Source organism: Tenrec ecaudatus, chromosome 3 (assembly GCF_050624435.1).
Source record: "Tenrec ecaudatus isolate mTenEca1 chromosome 3, mTenEca1.hap1, whole genome shotgun sequence".
In the NCBI taxonomy this organism is placed as follows: domain Eukaryota; kingdom Metazoa; phylum Chordata; class Mammalia; order Afrosoricida; family Tenrecidae; genus Tenrec; species Tenrec ecaudatus.
This window is the reverse complement of record NC_134532.1, coordinates 113,157,829-113,182,389: the sequence shown is the minus strand read 5'-3', so window position 1 is coordinate 113,182,389 and position 24,561 is coordinate 113,157,829. Positions and strand designations below refer to the sequence as shown.

Genomic DNA, 24,561 nt, shown 5'->3' with positions numbered 1-24,561 from the left:
CCCTGGCATCAGCCCCTCATTTTCCCCTCCCTCCCCACCCCCCCCACTCTCTCATGAACCCTTGATAATTTATAAATTATTATTTTGTCATATCTTACACTGTTTTATGTCTCCCTTAACCCACTTTTCTGTTGTCCGTCCCCCAGGGAGGAGGTCACATGTAGATCCTTGTAATTGATTCCCCCTTTCCAACCCATCCTCCCTCCACCCTCCCAGTATCGCCACTCACACCACTGGTCCTGAAGGGATCATCCGTCCTGGATTCCCTGTGTTTCCGGTTCTTATATGTATAGTATACATATAAAGAACTGGGATCATGATAGTGGGTGGGGAGGAAGCATTTAGGGACTAGAGGAAAGTTGTATGTTTCATCATTGATACATCGCTCCCTGACTGGCTCATCTCCTCCCCTCGTTCCTTCTGTAAGGGGATGTCCAGTGGCCTACAAAAGGGCTATGGGTCTACACTCTGCCCTCCCCACCTCATTCACAATTATATGACTTTTTGTTCTGATGATGCCTGATAGCTGATCCCTTCGACGCCTCGTTAGCTCACAGGTTGGTGTGCTTCTTCCATGTGGGCTTTGTGGCTTCTGAGCTGGATGGCCGCTTGTTTACAGAAAAATAATTCCTTGAAAAGTTAATAAATAACATACAGTCTGGAGAAGTGTTGCATCAAAGGTATATCCTCTCACGACCTTTCTTAACTCTGTACACTGGGCAGATAATCTGAGAAAGTAGGGTATTTACAGAATTTGCCGTCAAGGGAAGGCTCGTTGTCGACCAGCAATACGCAGACAGCATCTCCTTTATCTCGCCTGTAGTCTCGGGCTTTCTCTTGGACCCCTCTTTCTTTCTCACTCTCTACTCTTTCCACGCCATTACCACATGTAACCTATTCCCAAACGTCTATCGTCAATGCCTCTCTTCTGAATTCCAGATCAGTATGTCCGGCAACCTACTTGGCATCTCTGCTTATACATCTCACATCTCAGGCTTTTGATGTTGAAAACTTAAGGCAGCACCTTTCCCCACAAACTGATCCTTTCACTGCACTTCCTGCCTTGGCGTGTGTACACATCACCTCCCCAGGCTTCCCATCTCACCTTCATTGACCTGCAGGGCCCGCCTTTCCTACTTCAAATCTATTTCACATCCCTTAGTCCCATCGCCCTCTCCTTAACCAGACCCTTGCCATTTGCACTTGGATTGCTGGAAAGCTGCTTACTGTTCTCCCTACACTGGCCGTGGGAGTCCCTGGTGTTCTGATTGGCTAATGGGTTAGGATGCTGAACCAAATATTGCTGGTTCAAGAACAGCCAAAGGTGCCTTAGAAGGACACTCTGGTGATCTACTTCCAACAAATAAGCCAACGAAAACCCTAGGAAACACAACTCACTGATAAGCATGGGGTCACCATGGATCGGAGTCTATGCAGCAGCAGCTGATCCCCTCCCTGCCATCCCCCCAACTCCAATCCCGGCGTTCCATGGACAATACTGTTCACACAATGTGATAGATAAATGGAACTTTTCCGTTGCTTTCCTGAATACACAAAACACATTTTATTTTTCAAATAGAACATTCATATTCATCGTATAGTAGATACCAACTTTAAAAAAATCTAAACTTTTCCTTGTTAGAATTGTATTGCACCAGAATAAATAAATAAATAATGTGTTGCACCAACTCTTTCAAATTAAGAACGAAAAACTCATTATTATCAAGTTGAATTTCACTCGACAAAATCAACCGCAGCAACCCTGCAGTCCTGCAGCACTGGGTCAGACTGCTCGCTGTGGGTTTCTTGAGGAAGGAGAAGCCTCCTCTTTCTCCCATGGGGCACCTGGTGATTTCAAACTGCTGACCTTGCAATTAGAAGCCCACCCTGCAGCTCATTATGCCACCAGGCTCCAACCCAATTAAGAATTAGAAAACAACCAAAGACAGTAAGCATGTATCCATGATATAGCCTACCATTGTGAAGGTACCAATTTGAAAAGAGCTTCTAATGACAGGATTTGCTAGATTAGGGATGAAAGAGGGATGTTTTTCCGGATGCCTATGCTAAACAAAAATCAACTGTCCATGCCACAATAAAGGAGTTGGAAAGAAATCAGGCACACTAATTAGACGCCTATGGGAAAAACCCAGTCAATGAGGCCCAGGTGAGAGGTCCACCTGGGCGCACATACTAGGCACCCGCCATGTGACATCACCCAGGTGCGCTTAAACCCAGACAATCAGGTCGGCCAGTACCCTCAACCAAGCCTCCTCAGCCCGTAGGGATAAAAGCCTGCCCCAGGAAGACTGGACCCCCCCACCTTTTTTTTCCTCTGCTCTTCCTCAGGTGCGGGCTGCAAGCTAAGGGGGAGATTCTTCCCACATGCCGGCACACATGTGCCTGCGTGACCACCCAGGGCCCACATCCTCTTGGCCCCTCGGGATTTCCCGGTTCCACGCGCATGGTGGTTTGTGCTCCTGTTCCTGAATTCTTCCCAGCAGGTTCTCACATTCAGTCACAAGCTCCTGCGCGGTTCCTACGCAGCTTTGTACGCTCTCCTGAAGCAGTGGGAGCCATTGCAGACTGTAATGTCTGAAGCTTCCCTTGCCCTCGCCAAAGTCGCTTGGATTACAAACTTGCCTCTGCCACAGGAATTCTTTCAGGGTTGTGAAGCAAGAACCGAGGTATTCCAATCCAGACACCTAACAATAATACAGTGTCAATTTTAAAAATCAGAATCAGAATATGTAATATTATTTTAAGTTATCTTAAATAACAGAAATATAAAGCAAAGATATTAAACCAAAAGAACTCACTGCCCTGGAGTCAATTTTTATTCAGAACAACACTATAAGACAGGGTAGAACTGTGTGCTAAGGATTTCTAAGGCTAACTCTTTTTTTTAAAATCATTTTATTAGGGGCTCATACAACTCTTATCACAATCCATACATACATCAATTGTGTCAAGCACATTTGTGCATATGTTGCCATCATCATTCTCAAAACACCTGCTTTCTACTTGAGCCCTTGGTATCAGCTCCTCATTTTTTCCCTCCCTCCCCGCTCCCTGTCCCCCATGAACCCTTGATAATTTTATAAATTATTATTATTTTGTCATATCTTACGTCTCCCCTCACCCACTTCTCCACTCTCCATTCCCCAGGGAGAAGGTTATATGTAGATCCTTGTAATCTGTTCCCCCTTCTCCCTCACCTTCCCTCCACCCTCCCAGTATCACCACTCTCACCACTGGTCATCAGGGGTTTATCTGTCCTGGATTCCCTGTATGTCCAGTTCCTATCTGCACCAGTGTACATCCTCCGGTCCAGTAGGATATGTAAGGTAGAATTGGGATTATGATAGTGGGGAGGAGAAAGCATTCAAGAACTAGAGGAAAATTGTATATTTCACCATTGCTACACTGCACCCTGACTGGTCCGTCTCTTCCCCGCAGCCCTTCTGCAAGCGATGTCCAATTTCCCACAGATGGGCCTTGGGTCCCCACTCCACACCCCCCTCATTCACAATGCTATGATTTTTTTCCTCCAAGGCTAACTCTTTATGGGAGCAGATAGTTCCATCTTTCTCCTGAGGAGTGGCTGATGGTTTTAAATTGCTGACCTTGCAGTTAGCAGACCAACACATAGCCCACTAAACCCAGTACACCACTTGGGTTCCTTATAGGACACCAAAATTTCCCCCTCCATTTCCCAATTGCCAATAGTGTAATAATATTAGGTTATTATTATTATTATTTTAGTTCAAGGATCGTTTGTTGGCCTTTAGGAGTGTTTTCCAGTCCAGTCTGTGGGGGCGCCACGCCCTGGCCACAAAGTCCACTTTCAGCCTTCCCTGGGGACCTTGCCGCTCCATTCCCTTGCTGTTCCACTGCACTCCCCCAGTGATTTGCCTCAGTGTGGTGGGATCAGGTCGGGTGCAATTCCCACACTGTGTCTCCGGTGCTGTCCACCCTCAAGGGCCATGGGTCAGTGAGGGACATCATGTCTCAGAGTGGTGCTGGCCATGTGGGGGTCATCGTCCTCAAGACCTGGTGGGCCAGGCTGTGCTCCACTCTCTCCTCCTGCCCTTCATCTGCTCCCGTGTGCTCTGATCAGATATGTCCATCTCCCGGAGCTGCAAAGTCAATGCCGTCCTAGGTTGTTATATTTTTATAAAGTTTTTTAAAAAATTGCCAAACTAGAAGTTACAGTAGTAAAGGTATAATTTAAAGGATGGTGGTCAAAAGTAAGAACTTTGGGGCAAAAATTCCTGGGGGGGGGGGTTTGGTCTTAACTATGCTGTTATTGGAAGAAAGACCAGGCTTTCTAGTCCTGAAAAGTTAGTCTCCGAAACCTACAGGAACAGTTCTACCCTGTCCTACAAGGTCACTATGAGTCATAACAGACCTGATAGCAGTGAGTCAGTCAGGAATATGACCTTGGGTAAATGATTTAATCTTTCTTTAGTTTCCTGGTATGAAAGAAAAGGTTACAACATTTCAGGAATGGTCAAATGAGATTATTTGCATACTCCCTGGCATACACAAACAAACCAAGCACATGGCATGGGGATTCAAAATACAAGGCCAACCCACTCCACTGCCAGCGTCCTTTGGCAGACAATAGGCACTTAATAAATGGCGGATGTCTGCTCTCTGAATGGACCTGCTACACTCAATACCTAAAAACCCAACTCTAGAGGGTGAATTCTGTAGACACAACCCTAATTGTTTTGGGTGTTATTGCTTTCCAAACTAGACAGTCAAGATAACATTGAGAAGATAGGAATTGCAGAACACTTCATTGTATTCATGAGGAACATGCATGCGGATAACGGGAGACACTTGACCAAAACAAGGGCATCCTGCATTATTTAAAATCAGGAAAAGTTGTGTCCCTGCACTGTATTTATTCAATCTGTATGCTGAGCAAGTGATTGGAGGAGCAGGCTACATGAGGATTGGAGAGAGGCTTATTAACAACTGTGATATGCAGATGACACAAGCTGGCTTGCTGAAAGGAAAACTTGATACACTTGCTGAGGAAGAACAAGAACTGCAGCCATCAGTATGGACTTCAGCTGAATGAAAAGAAAACAAATATCCCCAACAACTGGACCAACAGACAAATAATGATAAATGGAGCAAAGATTGAGGTTGTCAAGATTTTGCTTGGATCCACAATGAATGCTCATGGAAGCTGCTGGCAAGAAATTAAGGTGAAAATTGCATTGGGCAAATCTGCTACACCTCTTTAGAGCTTGGAAGAGCACGGATGGCAATTTGATGATCAATGTACTTCTTAGGGCATTTTTAAGTGCCCTCTGTGTATGTGGACAATGAATGAGCAAGACCACACAAGAATTTATGCATTTGAATGGGGGTGGGGTGGGGTGTTGGTGGAGAATACGGAAAATATTATGAACTGTCAGAAGAACAAACTGTTTCTCCAAAACAGTTTGGAGAAAGTGCAACCAGAATGCCTCCTTAGAAACATGAATGACGAGACTTCATGTCACATACTTCACGTCACTTATTAGAAAAAACTTGAAGTTCAGAATCAGCCTAGGGGTCTGATGTCTGCAAATTTAAGATTAGATTGTACCAGACTGCTGACATCACCTTTCCAGAGATGCTGCCCCGCCCAATGCCTCCCACCACAGGGTGTCTTTCCTTCATTCAGTATCTCTTATCTCTCACCAGCAGCTTACAACAACAATTAGCCAATGCTCCTAGATGGCATTGACTGGATCTATTATGGCCTTTTGAAATGCTTTAATCTATTGGGTTGTCCTTCCTATTGGTTTGTTCCTTAACATTTCTTCAACTTTTTATTTACTCACTCAATAGTTACATGCCCAACACAATGCTGGATCTTTTGCACACAAAAAAATTTATGAAATACTTTTATTAGGGGCTCTTATGTTTCCCATCACAATCCATACATTCATCCATTGCCTCAAGCACATTTGTACTTATGCTGCCATGATCATTTTCAAAGCATTTTCTTTCTACTCGAGCCCTTGCTATCAGCTCCTCACAATGCTGGGTCTTAGGAAAATGCTAATGCCACAAAAACACCCTCACGCAAAGTCAACAGAACAACAAAATATCCCCACTGTTGACACAAGTCAAAAAGCATTGCTATAAAACCATAGGAGCCTTACCTGAACAAAAATATCAAACTATGAAGCTCTTGTCTCTCGACCTATCTTTCATAGAAGCATACGCACGTGTGATGGCAGTGTTTCCATCGCTTTAGTGCTCCTCCGGATCACTCTTTCCCCTCCACGGAGGAGCCCAGGTGGCGCAGTGGGTACGCATTGAACGGCCAACCGTAAGCTCAGCACTTGCAAACCACCAGCTGCCCTCAGGAGAGAAGAGACTCTCTACTCTGGCAAAGTTACAGTCCTGAAACCCACAGGGGCAGTTTTACTCCCTCCCTGTAAAGTCACTGTATAGTAGAATTGTCTCTATGACCGTGGGTTTTCATTTATACCAACCGTGTCAAGGCAGCCATTTTGATATCGCCAAGATACTCACATCTTGAGTTGGGAGAACAAAATTCAATCTGAAAGGGCAGTATCAAGGCTGTAGGCTGGACAGAATGTAGGCTGGGGGTTGGATGGTGGCATAGTGGGTTACAAGAAGGGCTACTGAGCAACAGGTTGGCAGCTCAAACTAACCAGCCTGCGGGCAAGAGAAAGAGGAGGCTCTGCTCCAGTGAAGGGTCACAGGCCCGGGAACCTGAGCCAGCCATTCCACTCTGACCGCTAGGCTCCTTCTGAGCCGGACTCAACTACAGAGTATGAGTGGGTTAGGGAGGATGGGGTAAAATCCGTCCTCTACTGCTATAGAGTCAGTTTGGACTCAGGACAGAGTAGAGCTACTCCCTATTGGTTTTTGAGACTGAAAGTCGTTGTGGGAGCTGAAAGCCTCATATGTCTCCCCCACTGAGTGCCTAAAGGGCAGGCTGCAAATCACCAAGCTCGAGATCTGCAGCTCAATTCCTAACCCACAGCACTACCAAGAATCTTGGGATGGAGTAAGATTTCCCCATGAAACTCTTCTAGGACGGCCTGTGACGCCCTTGAAGAATGAATAGGTGCATTGTCATGATGGAGACCTCGCTTGGTCACAACTTGCTTGGTCTTTTGCTCAGCAGTGCACGTTTCCATTTTCTTAATATTTCTTCTTAATGAGTCCCACTGGTCATCCTGTGTCCTTTGAGAAAATCTTTAAAGATTATCCCTGTGGAGTTCCCAAAAGAATCACCATAACCTTCTAAGTTGACCTTGTAAATCACTGCTTTGATAGGACCTTTTTTGGGGGTGGGGTGGAGGGGAGAGAATTCAAATGAGACTAAGGCAAGTGACCTTGTTGCTGGCAGGTTTTATTTGGAATAAACCCAGGCATATATGAACTGGAACACCAGTAGCAACACTTATTGACTTTTCCTTGTACATTTAGAAAATGCGCACGGTGATTTTTATATAAACATCTTGAGCATCAAGTGGTAAATCAATAACCATTTATTGGTTGCATTAATGACAGGTAAATTCAGAGCAGGAGTGATTATACAAGCAGATGGGTTCTGCAGATATATACTGTTTTACTAACTTAATCACTGTGTTCATCATCCCAAAGGAATGTCTGTAAAACTTGATTTACAGAAGGCACTGGATTTAAAAAATAAATTTCACAAAATACACTTATCCATCTTTTCTTTTTATCCCTCAGATCATTCATCATCATTAATGTTCAAGGTGATGAATCGCAACTTTAGTAAAACATGATATGTTGTGTGGTAGTTACATAATCTGGTGTCAATTTGAGGATTAAGAGTGTAAGGATGGAGTCTAGCTTGTCAATCAGGATATAGCCAATGAGGCCTCTCTGTGGACATGGCCTTCTCCTGAGGATTCTGGAAACGCCTGTGTTTCCTCCTTGGAGGTGGAAGACTCTCTCTCTCTCTCTCTACTCACTCCTTGGGAGACATTTGTGAGGAGAAGCTACATGAAGCTACCCTTAGGCAGTCAGATTTTCATAGCTGAAGGAACCACGTGGAGACCCTTGCCAGTGCTGCGATGCAAGACTTCCCACCCACTGGCCTGTGAGCTTCCTGCATTCGGTGTCTGCATGTGTTGCGAGAGTCTGCAGAGGACTTTATAGATTGGTATCAGACATATTGGCTAATATCAGACTTACGGGCTTGATCTGGATTGGGCTGGGATGTTTTCTCAATATTCAATTGCTCTTGTATATAAAGATCTTTCTTATACACATGAGTGTCTATGTGTCTATGGATTTGTTTCTCTGTTTTCTTTGGTTAGTCTACCCTGACTAACACACATTGTAAGGATAAAAGTACACTAAAAAATAAGAACGATAACAACAACAAAAAATCAGCTCTTCAGTTTTAAGAAAAGCCATGTGTAACCTCTGGGTCTGGAGACCCCCATTTGTAGCTAGCAAAATTGGCCTTGGGCCACATCCTTCCAGACATATTTGCCACTTGGAAGTCTTGCTCTCAGCAGGCCTCCACAGGCTCCAATATGGCAGGAAAGGCAACACATATCCTTTCCCTTTCCTGATTTTAAGCCATGCTGTATCCTGTGGTTCTGTACCAATGACCACTTCTTGGTCCTAGCACAGGTTCCACATGAGCACAATTACATATGTTCTAAAAGTCCTTTAAAAAAACATTATAATTTTTTGATCCACACAGGTTAATGCTTTACATAGTTTTGATACATTTTGTGTCAACTTGCCTGGGCCAGGGTGCTCAGTGGCTTGGCAGTTAAGACCTAGTAATCCCCCATGATACAATGTAATTCAATGAAATGATTTCCATAAAAGTATCTGCTACCAGCATCTAATCCATAATAAAATTAGAGTGAGAGACAATGCCCTCACGCAGACCACAGCTTTGATGCCATCAGTCAAAAGGAAATTTCCTCACTGTTGTTAGGTGCCATTGATTTGATACCAATTCATGGTGATCTTCTGTACAACAGAATGAAATACCACCTGGTCCTGTGCCGTCCTCACTGTTGCTCTTATGTTTGAAGGGGCATGACTTGCTTCAGTATAAGTGAACTCTGTGGAAAAGACTACTTGCCTTTGGCTGGATCTAGATCCTGCACCTGGCTCATCAACCTCCAGTTCTTGGGGCTTGAGTCAATGGCCTGCCATATTGCCTGCCCACCTCGGATTCATTTGTCTCTGCAGCCACAAGCCTGACTGGCTGACCTTGGAGTCATTGGCCTCTGCAGCCACAAGCCTGTTTTCTTCCTGCCAGTCTTGGGTTTGCCAGTCCACATAGAGATTGGAGAAGCCTTTAGCAAAACATTTGCTTGGATTTGCTCACTTCGACAACTGTATGAATCATTGGTTCGATGTAAGTATCTCTATCTAAATATGTATATAAGCAAAACTATATACATATATGAGAACCCTCTAGAGAACCCAGCCTAAGACGATTATCAATGAAAACCACAGTTGCACACCTCTCCTGTATTCTCCATTTTCAGCCAACAATATAGTATGGCGGCAACGATACCCCTCATTACCTCCCCTCTTCTGAATCTGGCTTGAAGTTCTGGCAGTTCCCTGTCAGTGTACTGGTGCAACTGGTTTTTTTGTTGGTTTGCTTGTTTGTTTGCTTGTAACTGCTTTTAAATGACCTTCCGAAGAAGAATCGATGCTTTTGCATTGTGGTGCTGGCAAAGAATATTGAAAGTACCATGGGCTACCAAAAGAACAAACAAATCTGTCTCGGAAGAAGTACAGTCAGAACATATTTCTTAGAGGCAAGAAGGGCAAGACTTCATCTATGGACGTGTGGTCAGGAGAGACCGGTCTCTAGAGAAGGACATCATGCTTGGAAAAGTAGCAGGGCAGCAAAAAGGAAAGACTCAGTCAGATGGTTTGACCAGGTGGCTACATGGAGGGGATCAAACACAAGGACAGTTGTGAGTGTGGCACAGGACTCGGCAGTGTCTTATTCGGTTGGACAAAGAGTCTAGAGGAGTTGGAACCGACTTGACGATCTCTAGCAAATTGGGAAACTGCAGTGTTCCGTATTAGCTAATATTCAAGTGAAAAAGAAATTTCAGTACCTCATCCAACTATCTTATTGCCAGAGTCTGTTGGGACATATTTGTCCCACAGGATATTTCTCAAATCCATCCTACCTAACAAACATTTTATTTTTTAAATCACTTTATTGGAGCTCATACAACTCTTATCACAATCCACACATACATCAATTGTGTAAAGCACACTTATACATGTGTTGCCCCCATCGTTCTCAAAACTCTCGCTCTCCGCTTGGGCTCCTGGAATCAGCTCCTCATTTTCTAACAAACATTTAAAAACACACAATGGTTCCGCAGGCAGTCCATTAATAACAACAACAGCATTATATCTATAAAATCTTATAAACAAAACATCATATGGTAATGAGGTTAAATCTAGTTTTTCTGTATCAAGAAACAGGGTACTCACTTCTGAATCCGATTTGTGATTGTCCGCAAAAAAACTATTGGTTTGAATTTCCATTTACTTTGCCTCCTAGTAAACCAATCCTTCTGGTCAAAATGCCTGGGCTTTGTAAAACTGGGAACAAGCTACTTATTGAAAAGGAAAAATAAGCTTAGGAAATATAAATTTCAGTTGTCAATGGGCTCTTCTGGTTCCTTACTACTCTATAGCTTTATAGAAGTGCACGTTTCATAACGATACTGTTGAGCGTTTGCTTAATTCAGGAGTATTTTCATTTGGGAAAAAGGTCTGTAGTATGACAACCGAGTTGTAGGTTAGTCTCTGCTCTGGCAGCTCCTTTTCCAAATGGGCTGTTTAAGAAAGAACCAAAGACAAGATGATTGTTTACCAACATTATGTCGCCACTACATACCCAAAGATGCCTATGGTTGGTTATTTTGTTGACTGTAAGCCAGCGCAAATGCTACCTATAACCGCCCCCCCCTGGAAGTTGATATTAACATAAATCACACCTGTCAGTTAAATTCAATATAGATTTGGCCAAATTCCCTCTTGTTCATGCTGGTTAGACTATCTAGAGCTTCGGTAACCGTGCAGCAGTCGTATGAAGAGCAACTTCAAGGCAATGTGGAGTCTTCAGAATTTTTATTTAGGCAGCAACACCTTTTCAGTAATCATGAAAACAACAGCAACGACTGAACCCATCAAAGAAACCACACGTGGCCGCCTTTGCCCCCAGTGCTGCAGAAAAGCACAGGGTTCCGCTGAGCTGTGAATTCTCCCTTCCCTGTTTATTTTGGTTACCGTTTCTTACGCTAAACGAGAAGCAAATCAATTAACAGGACAAATGACACGCTGGTTAGTCACTGAAGGGAAAGTATTATTAGTCTCATTAACTTGGAAATACCCTCCCCGCTCACACCTAGAGCTGCCTTGGGGCGGCTCATGACTAAGACTGCCAGGCAACCAGTGAGGCTGGGACACCCACCTTCTTGACCCTGGCCGGCCGGGCGACGCCCTCTGAATAAACCCGGGCGCCCCCGGAACCCACTCACCGCCGTCAGGGAGCGGTCCCCGAATCAGGCCGGGTGCGGGGGTGGGGAATCCCTTCCCGGCCCCACCCCTGAAACTTGCCAGGAGCGGCACCCAAAGAACTTTGCCACACGGACCGCAGGCCGGGGGTCTGCTCCGGGGCCCTGCACCTTTGCGCCCAGCGCCCGGGGCGCGGCCTGCCAAGCCCCTCCCTCGCTGCACCTTTAAAGGCTGGCGGCGGGGAGGGCTCCTCGGCTGGGCATTTCTCCGTGGGAAGCGGCACAGGTTCTTCTAGCTCCGCTTTGTCGCCCGCCGAGCCCCGGCCGCCCCGGAGCGAAAGGGTGAGTCACTGTTGCGAGCGGAGGGGGCGGGCGAGGGCGTGGGAGAATGAGTGATGTCAGGAGCGCGCGGGCCGCGGTCAACAGCGAGCCGCCCGCCAGCGGGGCGCGGAGACCCGCCCTCGGCGCGCGGAGTCCGGCCCGAGCTGCAGCGCGGCGGCCGCGGGAGCCACCCACCCGGGAGGTGCTTTCCCGCGGCGGCCGCAGGCTCGGCCCGAGCAAACTTTGCGGCGGCTTCGGCCCGGCGGTGGCGGCGTCCGAGCTGGCCGGGGGCTGCGGCCACGGGCTCTGTCCTCCGCAGAGCCCCCATCGCGGGAGCAAGTGCTGTGGGCTGGGAGCTGGTAAGGAGCGCGGGGAGAGGCCGGGGAGGAGGAGGATGGGCTGCCACGGCGCGTCTTGCGGAGCGCCCGCGGGGGGGGGGGGTACCGGAACCAGGGACGTGGCCCCAATTCTGCCCGCCCCGCCCCCGGGCATCTCCCTGGGTTGTGCTTGATAGCTCCGCGTCGCCTTCCTCCTCCGAGCCTTCCAACCACCATTCGTTTGTACCATTTCAGTGGAGCCGTGGATTGTTCAGATCCACTGGAGGTCACGGATGGAGTCCGTGTCAGATTGCCCATTCAGCGAGGTAAACACAGGTGTGCTTATGTTTACTGAGCTGCAGTGGACGATTTGCTTCTGGTTTACCCCATCAAAGATCCTGCTCTTAGCTGTGGCCCTTTCTGCCTCTCTCCCGACCCCACTAGCTAGCACCTTCCACGAGAATGGAAGCCTCTTTTCAAATTCACAGTCCACGTTGGGCTGCTAACCGCAAGGCCAGCAGTTCAAAACCACCAGCTGCTCCGCTGGAGAAAGGCAGGCTTTCTCCTCCTGTAAAGAGTTAATCTGGGAAACCCACGGGGGCAGTTACACCTTGCCCTGCAGGGTGGCTGGGAGTTTGAATCAACTCGATGGCAGTGAATTTGGTTTTGGGTTTGACAGCGACAGCGTACTCCAGTAAGCGTGGTTGTATTAATTAATTTGTGGTGAAAAAACATTAAACTGTTCACTACAGATTAGTAAGTAAGCACAAGTCAGCCTGTGCTTACCTTGTTTATTGGGCACTCCACCCCGGGGTGGTGGAGTGACTACTTTTTGGTTTGTTCTTGATTTCTTGAAGGGCGCCCTGTGAACCCTATTAGTGCCACTCTGGGCTGGCCACGCGGAAATGTTCAGCATGGAGCGGCCCGACTCGCTTCCCTTGAGGGGGAGGCGCGCAGGGGGCCCTGGCGTTTAGCACAAACGTGTTGGTGTGGACCCCGTGAAGATGCCTGGCATGTGGATGGTGCTTCATGAAACAGCTCCAGTGTCTTTTGTCTTTATTAACCTTTGCCATACTTCTGTCTGCTTTCATGTGACTGTAAAATCTCTTTTTTTAATGTGTGTATTAAATTTTGAAGCGATTTCAACTGTTGAGTGCCTCGGCGTAGGGTATGGCTTTTCCATCTATCTATTCTTCTCAAGTCCTTGATTTCGCCTCTAATTTCATCTCCTGGCTCAGGCAGGTCTCTTAACCACGCCGAGCCAGTTAAATGGGAATGAGGATCAAAGCTCCAAACCCCTAGCCTGTTGTCTGGCAACCAGACCTCCTTAAATTGTAGCTGTTTGTATATAAATAGGAGTAGGTTCCAGCTGGCTTAAGAACTAACCAGTTCATTTGCATACATTTTCCTCTTTATCTGCTGGGTGATTTAGCCTGTGACATCCACATTAGCGGTCTCTTTTGACAAGTGCTTAGGTTCCCAGGAAGTTCAAGGGTGGATAACTTGTTTGTTTTTTTGTGTGGGAAGTTCTGTCTAAGCCTTTCAAACAACCTCAGAGGAGTGGCTGGAAGGACAGGACCTGGGAGACAGAGGAAGATTGAATGTGTAGAAAGCGCCCTCAGACTTTGTCCCTATCTTTTTTGTCTCCCCCTCCCCACCCTTAAAGCAGTGCAAGATTTTCCTTTGATAGCCCTTTGGTTTGCTCTTCCGGTGGGAGTGTTTGGATCCCAGTTAATATTTAATTTACTTTCTTTACTTTCACTTTTAAATAAAGCTGGATAATTTACAAACCTGGAATTAATACCCTTTTCTCTTCCCATGGAACCTCTCAAAAGCCATAAGAAGTATGTGGTAGGAACTTAAGCTCCGGAATGAGGAAAGGTCGTAGGCGCCTCTCTAACAGTACCGGTTAGTGTCAAAGGAGAGGTTTGTCTACAGGGTGGTGTAGAGGGAGCATGGGTGTCAGACCTGTGGCCATCTGATTGATTAATTTACTTAAACTCTGGGGGTTTTATGGGATTTTAAACAAAATTGGATGTGTACTGTAGCTAGTCAGGATGGAGAAGTGTTTTCTTTTATCTATTATAGTTAATAATGGAATACAATGAGAAATTTTATTTATCTTCATAAAAGAAATGCTTTGATATGAGGCTTTTTTAAATGGGAAAATTACTGAGAATGTTAAACAACTTCAGCCTTAAAAGTAACCATTGTATTATCCCGTAATTCTCTTATAAGGGAATTGGAGTCACTTCTGAATTAATTGCTACTATCAGACATTCATTCAGTTCATTTAGTGTGCAACTATTAGATACCAGCTACTGTGCTAGGTGTAGGAGCCCTGGTGGCATAGTGTATTTAGGCCTTGGGCTGCTAATGATAAGGTCAGCAGTTCGAACCCACCAGCCTCTGCCTGGGAGGAAGATACAGGGGCAGTTCTACCATGCCCTGTTGGGTGTCTGGGACTTTAAGGAAGTGAGTTGGGTTTTGGTTTGCTGCTGGGTGTGCTAAGATGAAGGAGACCTTTTCTGTCTTGGAGAGGTTTACAGTCTGTTGGAGAGAGACCTAAGGTTTTGATTATTGGTTATATAGAGAGGGGGGGGGGGGAACGCAGAATGGAAAATCAAGAGCTTGAGAAGTGGGAGAGGGGAGGAATTGGAAGGAAATATGGGAGAATTAATCAATGATGCTGCCATGGGCTACCCCCCACTGATAATGACTACCTAGTGATTCTCCACTTGGGACTCAGATATCTTAGACTAACCAATGCAAATATGCCTTGCTTTATCCAATAAAAATATTATAGACCAGTGTAGCCCTTAGGTTAAATCATTTTCAATGTTCTGGAGCAAACCTGTCTAAATGAAACATGAAAGATCAATTCAGCAAATAATTTCTCAGTTATCATTGTGTATGAAAATTCTAATTTGTTCATTTCCCCATATGATATGTCTATCATATGATATGTCTATTGTAAGTAGTGTGTTATTCACTGAGAATTCAAGAATACAGGTAAAATAATTCAACCATAATCTGGCCGTTTAAAGGCCACTTAATATTGTATTGTTTTCCATTTTTTCCCACACTACTATGTCGATGTAAAGTTAATTTGCATTGGCCTTACTCTGGACTAGGCAGCACGCCAACTGTTCTCATACATGGAAAACTACTCCAACCCCATGTGGTAGGTATGATTGGTAGTAAGTAGGTATTACCGAGAAGGAAACTGATTTTAAGGAAACAATTTATCTGAAGTTGCACAACTCACTCTTTACAAAACCAAGTTCATTTTCTGCAGGAGCACTGCTGCCCAGTGGTCACGAGTTGGGCTGTTAACATCAAGGTCAGCAGTTCAAAACCACCAGCTGCTCCCAGAGAGAAAGATGAGTCTTTCTACTCCTGTAAAGATATACAGTCTTATGAGTCATAATTAACTCTATGGCAGTGGATTTTTAGATAACACGGACATTACTCATGCCACTAAAATATTCTAATATAGTTTGTAGTTTTCTGTTGTGCTAATGTATCGTGACATGATCTGTTCCACTTGATGGAACGTTGAGTTTGTTTCCAGTGTCCACAGGGTTAAGTGGCTGCATTCAATATCTTTCTAGCTAGTTCTCGTTGTGTGCACACTGACTGTTTTGATAATTTTTCATCTTAAAAATCGAAGTGTCAGGGGCTGCCAATAAATAGATTTGTTTTTTAAAAAATGAAATGTAATGCTCAGTTGAGTAGACCTTTGGTGTCTTGTCTTTCTCTTTAAAAACCAAATTCCATTTTGGAGACTTTCTTATTTCCCTTAAACTTCCATAGTGGGTGTTTTCATTTCGGGACCCTGTTGAGTCTTCCATAAGGTTGTCACGACAGCATGCGCATGCATCTTTTGCGTAGAGCTGCACAGCTCCAGGGACCCAAGGAGGTTATCAGATGAAAAATGGGACCTACGGACATTCGTAAAATATCGTTTGTTTTCATAATGCTGTGATAAGCCAAAAGACTGATTTCCTAGGGAACCGTAGAGGAGTGGAGCAGTGCACACTTTTCCAGAACTGCCTCAGAAATGAAGCCTGCTTCTGCTCTTTGCTTCTTTAGTACCGAGTCAGACACATCAGCTGTTTCAAACCCTACTTTTGGCATATTTGTCACCAGGTTTAGAAGAAGCCCCAACAATTTTAAACAGGTCACCCTTTTTTAAAACCTCAAAAATATGTTGTTGGATCTCTAGACAAGTATACCATGAAGTCACATGTTTGAGGATTGATTTAATGAACATGCAGGACGTTTTCTATTAGCTAATGTTTGTTAAATTATGAAAGCTTTTTCAAATTTTACTATGATAGATATAGCACTTTCTTTGCTCCGGAGTCAAAGTTTTAACTTAGCCTTTGCTTCACATTTTTATTATTCTCATCTGACTTATCCGGATGGTTTTTATTAATAATGATCAATATTAAGGAATTAATGATTAATAAATTAATACATGAACTCCACCACCAGCAAGTCAGTACTTGACTCATAGCGACCCTACTCCAGTATTACCAAGAATTTAAATCGTTACTCTTCTCAGCAGCTTCACGTCTCTCCCTCCGTGGGGCTGGTGGTTCTGAACTGCAGACTCCAGTCTGAATATCAAAGCTACAATGCTGCCCCGAACTCCTGTTAGTGCCTGAATGGTGTTAAATTCAGCCTCTGATGGAGGAAAATCCAGATCAGCTCTGTTTATTCATTTCTACCAATCGCTTTAATTGAAAACAGAATTAAATAGGTAGAGTTAAAGTAGAAATCGGGTAAAGAACTATTTATTGGTTGGTTTTCACTACCGTCAAGCCCGTCTCACTTGATGATTTGCTAATAAAAGTTTAAGATACAACCTTCCAGTTTGTGTATTTCAGACTGATAGTGTCACAGGACCCAGGTTCAACTTGGTTCACTGTACCACCAGAGCACCGGAAACTTGGATTAATTTTTAGAATTTTTTAAAGAACAAGCATTAACTGAATTGGCAGTTCTATATGTGTTTTTTTTCTCTTCCAAAATACCCCTTCCTATAGTCAAACCCATCGTGTTAGTGTGTAGGAGACACTGAGCTTCTGTTAAGAAGAGTGGGCTAATTAGAGGCTGGTTAATCGTGATGACTGAAGAAGATAATGAATGTAATAGCTGGAATATGGTTACACACTGGGCTGCTGAGACCAGCAGTTCAAAACAACCAGCCACTCTAGAAAAGGAAAATGAGGCTTTCTACCCCCGTGTGGAGTTACAGTCTGGGAAACTCACAAAGGGCTATTCCACCCTGCCCTAGGGTCCTTATGAGTCAGAATCTGGCTCAATGGCAGTGAGGATTTGCTTTTGTTCTTAAATATCTGTGAAGGTTGTAGGAATGGCAGATGTTCTCTCTGCATTAACCACTTCCACATAGAACAAGTGTTTAAGTGAAAGAAATAGCCACCTTTTAGAACAAGGGAGCGGATGAGATGGGATGATAATGAGTTCAAGGCTAACACACTACCCATTGACATTGAGTAGATTCCAACTCAGAGAGAACAGCCCAGATGGTTACTGAGTCACAGTGCAAGTGAAAACTCTAGAAGCGTCTGCCTTGGATTCCATTGTGTTACGCAAATGTGTTTTGTAAATTCCAGTGGTTCCCAACCATCCTAATGTCGTGACCTTATAATACAGTTGCTCATGTGGTGGTGACCCCCAACCATAAAATTATTTTCGTTGCTACTTCATCCCTGTCATTTTGCTACTGATATGAATTGGGGGAACCCTGTGAAAGGGTCGCGACCCACAGGTTGAGAACCGCTGACATAGAGAGAAAGCTTTCTCCTTAAACTAGTCAGGCTTTCTGGTCCTGTAAAAAGAGTTACAGTCTCGGAAAGCCACAGGGGCGGTTCTCTATGACCTATAGGGTCGGCATGAGTGAGAATTGACTGGATGGCAGGAGTTTTTTGGATGGAGCCTCCCAAATGGTGATAAAAGCCATTTCTATTTGTTCAAAGCCACCCACTTGCTGGGAATTTCTGGGAAGCAGCACAAGCTTCAGGAAAGTGCCACTTCTCATCCTTCGTAGTTTTCCCTAAAGCTCACATTCACTCTATCTTTCTTTAAAAACAAAAATCATTTTTTGGGGGTCTTGGACAACTCATCACCAACAAATTGATCCATCCATTCATCCATCCATCCATCCTTCCATCCATCCATCCATCCATTCATCCATCCATTGGGTCAAGCACATTGTACATTTGTTGCCATCATCATTTTCAAAACATTTTCTTTCTATTTGAGCCCTTGGTGTCAGCTTCTCATATTTACCCTCTCCTACCCTCCCTCTCTCATGAACCCTTGATAAATTAGAAATTATTATTTTTTCATGTCTGACACTGACTGATTTAGCCTTTCACCCACTTTTCTGTTGTCCACCCCCCTGGGAGGGGGTTATGTAGATCATTGTGATCAGTTCCCCTTTTCTCCCTCTACTTTCCTCTTATCCTCCTGGTATGGCTACTCTCAATATTGGTCCTGAGGGGTTTATTTGTCTTGGATTCCCTGTGTTTCTAGCTCTTATCTATACCCGGGTACATGCTTTGGTCTAGCTGGATTTGTAACGTTGAATTGGGATCATGAGACTTGGGGGGAGGAAGCATTAAAGAACTAGAGGAAAGTTGTATGTTTCTCTTTTTTAAATCATTTTATTAGGGACTCATACAACTCTTATCACAATCCATACATACATCAATTGTGTAAAGCATATTTGTACATTCATTGCCCTCATCATTCTCAAAACTTCTGCTCTCCACTTAAGCCCCTGGCAACAGCTCATTTTTCTGCTCCCTCCTCACTCCCCGTCCCCATGAAACCTTGATAATTTATAAATTATTTTGCCATATCTTGTACCATCCGACGTCTCCCCTCAACCACTTTTCTGTTGTCCATCCCCCAGGAAGGAGGTTCCCCCTTTCTACCCCACCCTCCCTCCGCCCTCTTGGTTTCACCACTCTCACCACTGGTCCTGAAGGGATCATCTGCCCTGGATTCCCTGTGTTTCCACTGTCTGTCTGTACCAGTATCCATCCTCTGGTCTAGCCAGATTTGTAGGGTAGAATTGGGATCATGATAGTGGGAGGTGGGGAGAGGAAGCATTTAGGAACTAGAGGAAAGTTGAATGTTTCATCTTTGCTACACTGTACCCTGACTAGTTTGTTTCCTCCCCCATGACCCTTCCATAAGGGGATGTCCAATTGTACTTCCCCTCATTCATTCTGCACTTCATTCTGCACTTCCCCTCATTCACAATGATATGATTTTTTGTTCTGATGATGCCTGATACCTGATCCATCAACACCTCTTGATCGCACAGGCTGGTGTGCTTCTTCCATGTGGGCTTTGTTGCTTCTGAGCTAGATGGTCGCTTGTTTACCTTCAGGCCTTTAAGACCCCCGGTGCTATACCTTTTGATAGCTGGGCACCATCAGCTTTCTTCACCACATTTGCTCATGAACTCACTTTGTCTTCAGTGATTTTTTTCGGGAAGGTGAGCATCATGGAATGCCAAGTTACTAGAAGGTTTACATTTATCTTGATTCGTTTTGATGGTGGTATTAGATTGATCCTAGATGTCAGTCATGGCCAGATCTGGGCAAAATTGGGAATGAGCTGAATTCTCTACAATAGACAACGCCACTTCCTTCCAGGCATACCTAGCAATACTTGTGCACATCAGGAAGATGTTGGATAAATATCTGATTAAAGGCCAATTGCTACATACTTCCAACCAGATGAGCCGAGGGATCACATTTAGGGGAAATTAGAGACTTGAGTACCTCCCACTGGAATCCATTCTGTTCTTTTCATTAAATGACTCACGTCCTATCAACAGTCAGTTTTGACTCACAGCTACCCATATAGAACAGAGTAGAATGGCCACTGTGGGTTTTGGAGATTCTAAATCTATCTTTATAGGAGTAGAAAGCCATGTCTTTCTCCCAAGAAATGCTGGTGGTTTCAAACTATTGACCTTAGGGTTAGCAGCCCAATAGTAACCCACTACCGCATCAGGGCTCCTATTAAATTGATCAGAAGTGTGAAATATGTGATGTGTTATATATTCACTGCCATCCATTTCATCCTCACTCAGCGACACTGTAGAACAGGGTAGAACTTCCTCTTTGGGTTTCAGGAACTAGTGTGTGTGTGTGTGTGTGTGTGTGTGTGTGTGTTGGGGTTTATATGTTTAATTTTATGATTAACTCTATTAGGCTATAGAATACTTTAGAATGATCATCAGTCAATTATCTGACAAGATAATATAAGTATGAAAGTAACTATTTATGGGAGTTGAAAACTTCATCTTTTTCCTGCAGACCTGGTTTCGAACTGTTGACCGAGTGGTTAGCAGTTCTATGAGTAACCCAGTATGCCATGAGTGTGCTTTCAGTACATGATAAGAATTAATATATATATATATATATATTTTTAAATGTTCCCCACAAATGGAATGGATTGCAAGATATAGTAACTCTCAAAACCAAAAAACAAAGTCACTGCCATCGAGTCAACTCTCACTCAAAGCCACCTATAGGAAAAAGTAGAACGTCCCCTGTGGGTATCTCAGATGTTAAATCTTTACAGGAGTAGACAGCCTCATCTTTCTCCCAGGGAGCTACTGGTAGGTTTGAACCACTGACCTTGTGGTTAGCATCTCAGTGTGGAGTCTGCTCCTGAGATAAAGCTGGAGGTGGGGAAACCGCTGCAGGAAAAAAAGCGGGGAAGTACCAGAAGCACATTTTGTGGCCCTGGGAAAGTGGCCCCTGATCTCTTTGTTCTAGAGGCCTGCTGACTGGCATCCCGTGCAGCTGGTTGTGAGACCCTGGAGGGAGTGAAGTCAATGGTCAAGAGCATCTGTGGCCTGCTCTGCCAATTAGAGTCATCTGGGAAGCACCCTCTTCACACATGTGCATATATTGCTTAGAAGGGTTAAGGGAGCTTTTCACTGAAACTGTACATGGGATTACTGTAATTAAGTAGATGAGCCTATGACCTAGAGAAAATATACAGAAATTAATTTATTTAGGAGTAGAGAAAGGGATTTAGGAAAGACTAGATGGTTTTAGATCATAGACCACTGGAGGGGGACAAAATTAAACCCCAAACCAAACTCACTACTATCCAATTGAATCAGTGCTGACTCATAGTGACCCTATAGCACAGGGTATAGCTATCTGCCCTGTGAGTTCCCGGACTGTGACGCTTTAGGGGAGTAGATAGCCCAATCTCCCACAGAGATGCTGGTGGTTTCGAACTGCTAACCTTGCCAGAGGTGTGTGGAAAGGCGATAACCCTAAATAGCCACCCATCTGCAAAGTGTCAAAAAGACTCATAAGATAGTTTAACTGTGGAGCTGCTAGTATGTAACAGTGATCAGCCATCAAATGATTCAGTGGGCCGGACCAGACTAGGGAAGTGCTTGTCTTCAGTTGGCAGCAGCTCTAACTTGGGGGACCTTACGTAAAGCAGAAGGAAGGAAACACGCTGTCTTCATGAGAGTCGGTCCTTTTGAGTCTACAAGTGGCGGCTGCCGTGTCAATGCATCTCATTGTCTTTCCCTGACTTTCTACATTACAAACCATGACGTCCTTTCTAGTGGGAGGTCTTTCCTGAGGACATGTCCAAAGCAAGCAAGGCAAAGTCTCACCATCACACTTCAAAGGATTGTGCCTGGTTGTTTATCTGCTTTGTTCATTCTCCCGTTTGCTTTCTTCTTGGAATGTATCCATTGTTTTCTGCCTGGGAGTCCACTGAAAAGACCCTGCTTGAGTCAAATGTACCTCAGCCATTGCTTTTTGAAACGTGAAAGATGTCTTTTTAGTAGATGTGCCCAGTGTGATAGACGGTTTGATTTCTTGACTATCTTTTCCGTGGGCATTGATAGTTGATCCAAGTTCAATGAAATCACTGATAACTTCCTTTTCCATGCCCACACCCTTCCATGATCCATGACGTTGTTTATCGGTCCTGCTGTGAGGGTTCCCAGATTAGTGAGAGTAGGCGCAATGCTCTCTTCATCTTCCGCTAGCCCTGCGAATAGAGCTTCCCCCCCTCCCCCCGCTGTGGAGGTGCCAACGCAGGTCGAAAAGGTGATGCACCCCACGCTGCAGAGCTGCAAGGGAAGCTGGATCTGCTTATTTCATGCCCATTCCTTTTCCACTTTGTCTCATGGCTTCTGTATGCCTCTGTCAGGGAGATGTGTCCAGTCTTTCATTGATATATACATCGATATAGGACTATGCGAAAGAGCTTCAAAAAGCTCATGGAGAAGTAAAATGAAAAGACAATGGAATCTTTCCATGAACTTTCGGGAGCTCCCACATATATCTGCCATCCTATGACCTGGAATATTTCTCTGGTCTCTGCTACCTTAAGGAGATGAAGTCACGTCAGAGATGAACACTGGGCGGCTCAAGTGATTTGGATCTGAATCCCAGTGTTATGATTTCCCACTGGGTAATCTAGGCAATTTCTGCAGATGAAGCTCCATTTCCTGTCTGTAAATATCAAATAGGCTACTTCATAAGATGACCATATACAGGATAAGTGTTTATATGTATGAAACATTTAGAGTAAGCCTGAATCCCACAGTGTGTAGTAAGTAGCTGCTAACTAAAAGATTGGCTATTGGAACCCACCAATCACCCTGTGGGAGAAAGAGGTAGCAGTCTGCAAGGTCACAATCAGCAGTTCAAAACCACCAGCTGTGCCGCAGGAGAAAGATGAACTCTGTTTCCATCAGGAGTTACAGTCTTGGAACCTCAAAGTTTTCCCCTGTCCAACAAGGTTGCTACGAATTGTCATTGATTCCATGGCAGTGAGTTTGTGCCTTTTTAAAAAAATATGGATATATATATGCATGTATCTATGTATGGCTATATATGTAGTTTAAAATATGTATATGAGAGAACTTTGCCATTTCAACATCAATTTAATGGCAATGTGCTCATCTTGTTGTACAATTAGCACCAGTATTCATTTCCACAATTTCCCATCACCTACCTTTAGTAGAAGCGCAGTGTCACTTCAGCAAGGAGCAGTAAATCCTCTTCCCTCTCTATCCTGCTATGGTGATATGTATAGAGAGATTCACACACACACACACACACACACACACACACACACACACACACACACACTCACTCACTGCCATTGAACCAATTCTGACTCATAGCGACCCTCTAAAACAGGGTAGAACTGTCTTTGTCTGGTTCCAAGACTCGTCATGGGAGTAGAAAGCTTCATCTTCCGTGTGTGTGTGTGTGTGTGTGATGTGTCTCTTTCTATGCATTTGTATATGTATACACACATATATAGGAGGATAAGTAACAAAGTATTGCTACAAAATCACAGAAGATCACAACCATGAAGCTGTTGTTCCGAACAGTCTCCACTTAGGTCTACAGACATCTGCAGGCGGTGGTACCTTCTTGCTCCCTAACCCTTCCCTACAGACTTCTGCACGCCTCCGTTCAGATGGTGTCACATGGCAGGTCTGCTGTCTCTGAGGGCCTCTGGTTGTGCTCTTTTGAAATGTTCTTTGAGCTCTGGGTACAGGAAGATGTCTGCAAGGGCACCTCCCCCCTTGTAGGGTAGGGGGGTACGGTTTCCCAATGAAATTCCCATCGGAGAGCCCTCGCGACCCTCAAAGAATAAGCCAGGTACACAGGCCCGATAGAAAACGCACTCAGTGTAATTGTCCAGGCATCGTCAACCCTGTGACCACCCTTTGACCTTCGAGAATGGACGATCCCAGTGACTCTCAGAGTCCCAAAGGACAGTTTCCGACACTCTCAGAGCTGACCTCTGCCTGGGATTTCACTGGGCCAGCAGAAACCCTCAAAAGCCCCCTTTGGGTTGGACCTTGTCTTTGAAGACCCCTTAATGAGATGGAGACAAGGGCACTCCTGAGATCACAGAGACGTGTTGAACCATGTTAGGTTTGTAATAAACCCGTGCGTGCAGGACCTGACGTGATAGTCGCGATACTTTCTGATTTACCGCCTTATGGGTTGCACCTTTGCCTTTAAAAAGAGGTTTCACTTCTGGTCCCTCAGAAATGGAATCCTTGCTTCTCATGTAAAACAGTCTCAGGATCCACTTGTCACATCTTGCTTGGTGCTCTGGTGAGCTTGGCAGTCTGCTCCTAGCCAGGGCCCCTCACTGTCTTTCTTTGGGGGTTAAAGTACAGTGGCTGAAGCTGGCTATTCACTGCGTTTGAATCCAGGACGGTTCACAAGAAGTCTATCATGTCAGCTGTGAATGCTGAAAGGCTTTGGAAGTGGCAGTCGCAATATGCCTGCTCTCCCAGCAGACACTGAGAATGTGAG

At 44.8% G+C, this 24,561-nt stretch overlaps 1 protein-coding gene and 1 long non-coding RNA gene across 4 annotated transcripts in view; one reads left to right on the top strand and one right to left on the bottom strand.

The window, feature by feature from the left end:
- Nucleotides 1–2,388: 2,388 nt before the first annotated feature.
- On the bottom strand, nt 2,389–11,857 carry LOC142442719 (uncharacterized). The gene is made up of 3 exons (XR_012783459.1): nt 11,498–11,857; nt 10,513–10,859; nt 2,389–2,705 (listed from the first exon to the last, which is right to left on the bottom strand). It is a non-coding gene; the product is annotated as an uncharacterized LOC142442719 (long non-coding RNA).
- SGMS2 (sphingomyelin synthase 2) overlaps nt 11,731–24,561 on the top strand; it is a 106,683-nt gene continuing 93,852 nt past the window's right edge. Inside the window, exon 1 of one of the 3 annotated variants that reach the window (XM_075543947.1) lies at nt 11,731–11,882. The gene's annotated coding sequence lies outside the window, so the exon portion shown is untranslated. Of the gene's footprint in view, nt 11,883–12,019; nt 12,221–12,484; nt 12,505–24,561 lie in introns of those variants that run through there. The other 2 variants (XM_075543948.1, XM_075543952.1) reach the window with 2 other exon arrangements.